General features: G+C 40.2%; 1 pseudogene; it reads left to right on the top strand.

Moving 5' to 3' along the window:
* The window catches only part of LOC102242596, a 52,782-nt pseudogene extending 47,680 nt beyond the window's left edge, over positions 1-5,102 (top strand).
* Positions 5,103-8,783: the final 3,681 nt, after the last annotated feature.

Raw genomic sequence — 8,783 nt, 5'->3', positions numbered from 1 at the left:
GACCCTTTCACAGGGGTCGCCTAAGACCATCGGAAAATACATATATAATTACATATTGTTTTTGTGATTAATCACTATGCTTTAATTATGTTCAATTTGTAACAATGAAAATACATCCTGCATATCAGATATTTACATTACGATTCATAACAGTAGCAAAATTACAGTTATGAAGTAGCAACGAAAATAATTTTATGGTTGGGGGTCACCACAACATGAGGAACTGTATTAAAGGGTCGCGGCATTAGGAAGGTTGAGAACCACTGTCTTAGACCATCTCACTTACAATTCAGAGCTGAGAAGGACCTGACTAGACTGACAGCTCTTCCCCCTTTTATCAAAGTGGTAACTTACACACAGGCCTGGGTGCAGTGGCCGTATTTTAACACTGAACCCTGGGCAGAATGACTGGGTCTAGGCCTTGATGTCTCTCCAGACTGAAGCAATGGGCTTTTCTCCTGGAAGAATTTGCAATGTGGGACTGAGAGACACAGTGACAGAGGACAGAGCTGAGCCACACTAGGGGCGGTGCTGTGCAGGAAAGATGCTGCTGCTGACTGGCCTTCTTCTCAGCCTTGGATGCTCAAATCTTCCACACCCCTTGAGATACTTCAGTCTCCTTTGTATATATGTATATACGGTACACATATACAATTTTTTAAAAAGCTTTATTTTTTATAACAGTTTCAGATTTACAGAAAAAAATGACAAAGGTAGTACAGGTTTTCACACACCCTGCACCTCATTTCCCTTATTATGACTCTCTTACATTAGTGTGGTACATTTGTTATAATTACTGAGCCAATATTGATACATTGTTATTAACTAAAGTCCATACTTTATTCAGATTTTCTTAGTTTGTACATAATGTCCCTTTTCTGTTCCAGGATCCTGCCTAGGCTACCATATTTCATTTCCTTGTTACATCTCTTTAGCTTCTTCTTGGCAGTTATAGTCTCAGACTTGTCTTGTTTTTGATGACCTGGGCAATTTTGAGGAGTACTGGTCAAGTATTTTATAGACTGTCTCTCTATTGGAATTTCCCTGATGTTTTTCTCATGATTAGATTGGGGTTCTGGGTTTTTGGGAGGATGACTGTACATACTGTAAACATGACTTATCACTATTGAAGTTGGCCTTGATCACCCAGCTGAGGTAGTGCTAGCCAGGTCTCTCCACAGTAAAGTTACTCCTGCTCACTCCCCTGTCCTTACACAGCCCACACTTAAGGAGCAGGGAGGTAGGTTACACCTTCATGAGGGTGGAGCATCTACATAAATCATTTGGAATCCTTCTGTATAGGAACTTTGTTTCCTTTCCCTACAACTTTTATTTATTTATTTTTAATCCTACCTGAGGATTATGTTTTTACTGATTTTTGATTGGTTGCTTGCCATACACGCCCCGACCAGGGATTGAACTTGAAACCTGGGTATGTGCCCTGACTGGGAATCGAACCTGAAACTTTTGGTGTACAGGATGACATTCCAACCAACTGAGCCACCCAGCCAGTGTTACAATATGTACTTTTAATTTATATGAATTTAATACCATTTCTATAGCTTTCAACAACAATAACAAAAGGCCCTTAGAAATCCAGTTCATGAGATGGAAACGCAAATACCTACTGAGGCCAGGTGGGTAGCTGGGAGGATGAGTGAAGCAATTTGGACATAGAATGTGGCAGATGGCAAAGCCCATGCCTGCTCTAAAAGGGGCACAAGTCTCTGCTCCTGTCAATGGTTGCCACATGGAAATGTGGGTCAGCCTTGCCATATCTTCCTCTAAAAAACAAAAGTTGGTAAATTGGACTTTTATATGAAATCTCCTGAATTGGAAATGTTGGCAACCAATCCAAATTTCTACAAACTTTATGCTCACCCACTTTGTGACTTCTTGGGTAGATTAATAACTGAACATCTTATTAATAAGAAAATGGTCTTAGAAAGGTAAACAAGATGTCCAAGTTCACTCCACTAGCTTTAGTGTCTTCTAAACTGGGATTGACATTCAGGTCTCTAATACACTGTACAGGGGCACAAGTCTCTGCTCCTGTCAATGGTTGCCACATGGAAATGTGGGTCAGCCTTGCCATATCTTCCTCTAAAAAACAAAAGTTGGTAAATTGGACTTTTATATGAAATCTCCTGAATTGGAAATGTTGGCAACCAATCCAAATTTCTACAAACTTTATGCTCACCCACTTTGTGACTTCTTGGGTAGATTAATAACTGAACATCTTATTAATAAGAAAATGGTCTTAGAAAGGTAAACAAGATGTCCAAGTTCACTCCACTAGCTTTAGTGTCTTCTAAACTGGGATTGACATTCAGGTCTCTAATATCACTGTACATTCCTCTCTTTTGGAGACTCTTCAACAGTTTGTTAACTTTCTCAGAATCACTTTGACTTGGTTCTAGATTTGCTGCCTTTAATGAAATAATGGAAGCTGGTTCTCCTGAAATGCCACCTCTTTCATCAAGCCTGCTCCAACTAAGTGGTGCCCTTAATGGTACTCATGAACCATTTGCCTTATTTTTCTTTGTTCCTTGCTAGGTTCCATGGTTCATTTGCTTGTATAATCTATAATGTTACACCTGAGATAAACTGGGACATGGGCAAATTCCCATTTTGTTAATAACAATTGCAAATGTACAAATCAGCATTCTGTGATCTCCTTGAGGCTAGGAATTTTGCCTTAAACATGTTTGTATTCTTCAATACTTGGCACATAGTAGGTGCTCAATGAATGTTGGATGAATGACCATTATTAATGACTTAAGTAAGATGAAGTACTAGCACATAATATTAATGGTAGCTAGGACAAATCTAATAGTAATGAAAATATTTGGCATTTGCTTACAGGAGCTAACCAACCTAAACAGCACAGGAGCTCTTAGTTTAAAGAAGTTATTATTCAGTTGTTTATAGAACATAATTAGAACCGTAAATTATGAATATCATAAATCACTCTTCTCTGTGCAACATTAACTTCTTTAATCAGTTCTTCAGCTATGTTATGTGTCCTGCATTCTTAAATTTATTATTATTTAGTATGCCTCTATATATCCTTTTGGCCACATAATTTCATTTTTTTAAATCTTTGAATTTAAATTCATCAGAGACTTATCTATTAAGTTTTTTGTTTCCTGCTCATATGCTAAAGAGATAGAATTTTTTGATAAATGTATAGTCAAAAGAAAGTTAAAAAAAACCAAGGCGATGAAGCAAGAGTCCAATCTCCTAAAGTATGGTCTTTGCTGGCAATGCCCCTGAGGCCCGAGTACCCTCTCCAATTACTTCTCCTGTTGCAGTTGTAATGGCTTTCTATTTTGTTATGGCTTCTTTTTGCATGATTCTTAATCTTCTGGACACAACAAGGGGTTGCCTTTAAAGTGGTGGGATAAAGAAGCTTCTGCTATCCAGGTCAGTGCTAATTAATGGATGATGGTGTGTAGGTTTCTGGGGAACATAAGTAGTGCAAGAGTGGATTTGCTTGCGATGTTCCCTTGTGAGCTCTACAAGGTAAGTACAAAGATGACTGAGATTAATTAAATATAAATGCTGAATAACCCATTTCCCTCTATGTGTATTTTCTCTGAATGTTTCTATCAATGCCTTTCTTTCTGAATGTGAAATGCTTATTCCATCCTAAGGATTACAAAGTGAACATGTTCTTTGTTCTTTGGGTCTGTTCTTGCACCACAACAGTGACTAAATGGCGACAAGACTTTTTTTGTGTGTATTGTTATAATTGTTCTTATTTGATAATCATGGCAAAAAAACTGTAATTTTTTTAAAAAATGCTAAGTGCAATTAAAAAGTTATTTTCTTGTCTTTACTTCAAATGCCACAGATATGAAGAGTGTTTTAAAACAACATCAAACTATTTTAAATTTATAGCTTTCCAGACATGGCAAGTGGGAGGATGGAGATTAATTTGGCTTATTATGAGAAACTTTAAGTTTTATATCTATCTATCTATCTATCTATCTATCTATCTATCTATCTATCTATCTAGATATAGATTATAGTCAGGTGGACATATGCATTGCAGGGAACATCTAGTTTGAGTAACCAAAGACTAGATCACAAACAGGTGGAGGCTCCTTAGGTTAGCATATTATCATTTAAGCAACTATCATCCCAGAGGTTCTTGACTGTTTAGCTATATCACATGTGTTAATATACCATGCTGAGGCCCACATACAGATGTGCACAAAGGTGTGCATGGGTCACAGGTAATCAAGGCTCAGACACCCCAATAGCATGCTGTCATTCCTCACCCCTGTTCCTCAGAGTTAGGAGGCAGTTCTCGGTTTATACACACATCCTACACAAAAAAATGAATAGAATGGATCACAGTCACTGCTAATAGTTTAGGTACATGCTTCTTTCTCAGGTACCATTGGTAGGTAAAACCTTTCCCATTTTAAAATGAGTTCCAAATAAATTAGTTTAGCAAATGTTCACTGGGCACTTGCTAGGTGCCAGAGTTGGTGATGCCACTGGGGATACTATGGTAGTAGACAGTTTTCCTTTAATTTATAAGTGAGATCAAGCCTGTATTTTTAACTATGAGAAAAAAAAAATATTCCCCAAACTTATAGACTTAGAATTTTGGTAACTTTAACCTATCAGATTAGTGGGGATAAAGTAGAGTTTCTTAACGTCACCCAAACATAACTGAGGGTACTCCCCCCCGCAAACAGGATCACTGTTATGAGGAGTTAGTCAAGTATGTGTATTGCAGGAGAGAATAGTAGGTAGGATTGTATCAGCATCTCAGGGCTTGTGTAATTTGAGAAAGCCCTTCAGGTAATTTTAATACCCTTTACTAATTTCTTCTTTGCTAGAGTCTATAGATGTTATTGTTCCTGCATATGCATGTATTTGTGGTGTTATATAATCGCTGTTACAGAACTCTGAATCACTCTGGTGAAATAATGGTGGCAATGAGTTTGTGTGACCTGGTGCGACAGGAGGATGCCGACATGAAGACAGAATGTGGGAAAGTGGGAGTTGATAACGATCGGGAAGATTTGGTCATTAATGATAAAATCCAGGTGTCAGACACAACCAGAGACAAACCTGGAGTCTAAGTTAGTTCTGCTTATGAACTTGTGACAAGGAAGAGCGCTCTAAGGAGCCCACAGAGGGCCTCACCAAACAGAAGAGACAGGGTTATTGTAGGGTGTGCAGGAATGGTGGAGTTTAGGTAAGACTTGAATGAAACAGGGTTGTGATTAGACTCAAAGCAGAGCAAGGCTGTCAATAATATTTTATTAACATTTAGTGATATTACTGACATCAGGTCAGGCTGGAAGGCAGATGCAGAGTCTCATTTCTGTAGAAACTATAAAATTAAGAGAAATTTAGAATGCTGTATTCCCAAATTTTATCTGAAAGTTTGTACCTGGGCTGGAAATAAAGGCTGCTTTCCTGGGTCAAAGCCACCTACAGTTTCCCATCATCCAGGCAAGAGTGGGTGTTCCATTCTCATTGATACTCAAACAGCTAAGTTTTCTACAGCCTATGATTTTAGATAACAAGTTTTCTTAGCCTTATGTCCTTGGTGTCAATTAACAAAAGCAGTTTTTATAGATCCACATTAGTATGACAAGATATAAAAGTAAAGTTTTGACTGAGGCATCAAAGACAATAGATGTGAAATTCTAAAGTAATTGCCAGAGCAGGAAGCAAATCTCAAAGGTAATATCTTAGCCCCTTGCTGTCTCTTAAAACCCCCTCACTCTAAAACAGACTTATGGTTGCCAAAGGGGACGGGTTGGAGGACTGGATGAAAAAGGTAAAGGGATTGAGAAGTACAGATTGGTAACTACAAAATAGTCATGGGGATGTAAAGATACAGCATAGGAAATATAGTCAATAATCCTATATAATAAAGAAGTACTATGCAAATTAACCCTCACGCCCTCATAAGATGTCTGCCTATGACCAGGCCAGCAGGAGGGTTAGTGAGGGACGACCAAACGACTGAACAAGCAGGCTGTGTGGGGCTACCAGGCTGGCAGAGCAAGGGAGGCAGTTAGGGGCGATCAGGCCAGCACGCAGAGGCAATGAGGGGCAATCAGGCCAAGGGGGGGAGGGGGCAGTTGGGGTGACCAGGCAGGCAGGTAGGTGAGTGATTAGGAGCCAGTGGTCCAAGATTGTGAGAGGGATGTCCGACTGCCGGGGATAGGGCCTAAACCGGCAGTCGGAAATCCCCCAAGGGGTCCCGGATTGGAGAGGGTGCAGGCTGGGCTGAGGGGACTCTCCCATGCACGAATTTTGTGCACCAGGCCTCTAGTGTTATATAATAAAGGCCTAACATGCAAATTGACTGAACAGCAGAAGGACCAGTGGAACGACTGGTCACTATGATGTGCACTGACCACCAGGGGGCAAATGCTTAATGCAGGATCTGGCCACAGCCTGCAGGCCCCAGGCCAACCAAGGTGGGTGCCAGTGGGGGGCCCCCTGATCACCCTACCAGTTGCCCCACAGATCGGCCCTGATCACTGGCCAGGCTTAGGGACCTTACCTGTGCACAAATTTCATGCATCAGGCCTCTAGGATTATAATAACTATGTATGGTGCCAGTTGAGTACTGGAAATATTAGGGAGGAAAGTTTGTAAACCACTATGCTGCACACCTAAAATTGATACAAAATAATAGTGATGTAAATTGTAATTGAAAAAAACACACACACACAAAAACCTCACTCAGCCCTGGCCGGGTAGTACAGTTGGTTAAAGTATTGTCCCAATATGCCAAGGTGTGGGTTCCATCCCTGGACAGGGCACATACAAGAATCAACCAATGAATGCATAAACAAGTGAAACAACAAAAACTGATGTTTCTCTCTCTTTCTCTCTCAAATCAATAAATAAAACTTTTTAAAAAACCCTCACTCAAAATAGGATCATAAAGGGGCATCAGAAGTGGAGTTTGGGAAAGGATCTGTGAAGAGGGTTCTTAAGGAAAGCAATACTGAGTCCCACCGAACCACTCATCCAAGATCTTCTGTAATCTCACTAGAGAGGGGTTGTCAAGAGGACCATGAGGGGAACTTAATTGGTATTCTCTGGTATTTGGAGGGTCTGACTTTTACCCGAGATATTCAAAGTTGAGAGGCTGAAGGTATTGGCTTAAAGCAGCAGTTCAGAGAGAGAGAGAGAGAGGGCAGGGGAGAGAGAGAGAGAATACTCAAGACTTATGTGCTCTGGGAGGCAGCTGCACTTCCACTGCTCATGGGATTAAAGTATGTACCAGTGTTTCCTGAAGACCAGATGAGAGCCATTTGTGAGAGACAGCTGTATTGGAGATGATTAAATCCTGCTCAAGAGGAACACCTGGAGAGGCTGAGGGCCCACTCCCACCTCCCCTCCAACAGGAGAATCTGCACAGAGTGGCCTTCAGGGAACCAGAAACCAAGAGTGGCAGTGGCAGCCAGGCCAAATGTCCTTGCCCAGGTGAGATGTTGCACTTTCAGGCCTCTAAGAGGAAAGCACCTACAGGAGAAATGTAAACTTTAGTTATTGACCAGGCCCAACAAAAACCCTCCTGGCAGAGTACCAGTTGCACATAACTTGCCATCCTCAGATTTTCCCCATATCCTTTGTTATGAATTGGAGGAGGGTCTGAGGGAATAGAAAGAAGACTCCCTTTCCCCTTTCTGGGAGAACACAGCCTGCCTGCATTGGACCCTAGCTAGGGAAGTGGAGGGAAGGCTTATCGTTGAATGAAGCTTGAAGTGTTGACCATTGGCATTCACATTAAAATTTCTGAATTTAAAACTGTATTTTGTGGTTTAAACCAATCAAAGAACCACCAGAAAAGTTATGGGACCACTCAAATTTTCATCCAGGCCCATGGGCAGATCTCCCACTGAATACATATTTAAGGTGCAGTGAATACATTTTTAAGGTGCAAAGGTGGCCTTCTGCTTCCATCATCCCCTTTGTCCTGCTTGTTCTACATGCTGGTCCCATAGGAGACAAGAGCACTGTTTCTGATGTTCAACAACTTGGCATGTGCTTTTGCTCTTTAAATAAACTTAGGCCAAGAGGTACACTTCGACAGGGACATCAGGAATTAGTAGAAGATGTAAATGGGAATGGCAACTTGAAACTGGAAAAGTAGGGTACTTGGCATTTGGAAGCCAACTGAGGTAGAGAGAGACATTTTAAGAAAGGCAGCAATCAACATCAAAGGTTTTGGCCTTGGTCTCTGGGCATCCATTTTAGTGAGAAAAGACAGGCAAAGACCTTTGCTGAATAGAAAACAGGGCCCCATTGACTGACCATTGAAAACAGTGGGTTAAAGGGTTTACTTTAAAAAGGAAAAAAAAAGATAAAAAATATGAATAATAAAATGGCAATAAATACATACCTATCAACAAATACGTATCTATCAACAATTGAATCTAAAAAACAAACTAAAGGGACAAACAGAACAGAAACAAACTCATAGATACAGAGAACATTTGGACAGTTGCCAGATGGGAGGGACGTTGGGGATAAAAAGGTGAAGGGATTAAGAAGTACAAACTGGTAGTTACAGAATAGTCATGGGGATGTAAAGCACAGCATAGGGAATAGAGTAATATTGTAATAACTACGTATGGTGTCAGGCCGGTACAAGATGTATTGGAATGATCACTTAGTAAGTTATATAATTTCTAATCACTAGTTTGTACACCTGAAACTAATATAATAGTGTATGTCAACTATAATTGAAAAATAAAAAATTATTTAAAGTAAAAATAAATAAGATTAAC

The sequence above is a fragment of the Myotis brandtii genome, unplaced genomic scaffold (assembly GCF_000412655.1).
Source record: "Myotis brandtii unplaced genomic scaffold, ASM41265v1 scaffold49, whole genome shotgun sequence".
NCBI lineage: Eukaryota > Metazoa > Chordata > Mammalia > Chiroptera > Vespertilionidae > Myotis > Myotis brandtii.
Note: the sequence above shows the minus strand (reverse complement) of the source record. Positions and strands in the feature narration are given on the sequence as shown.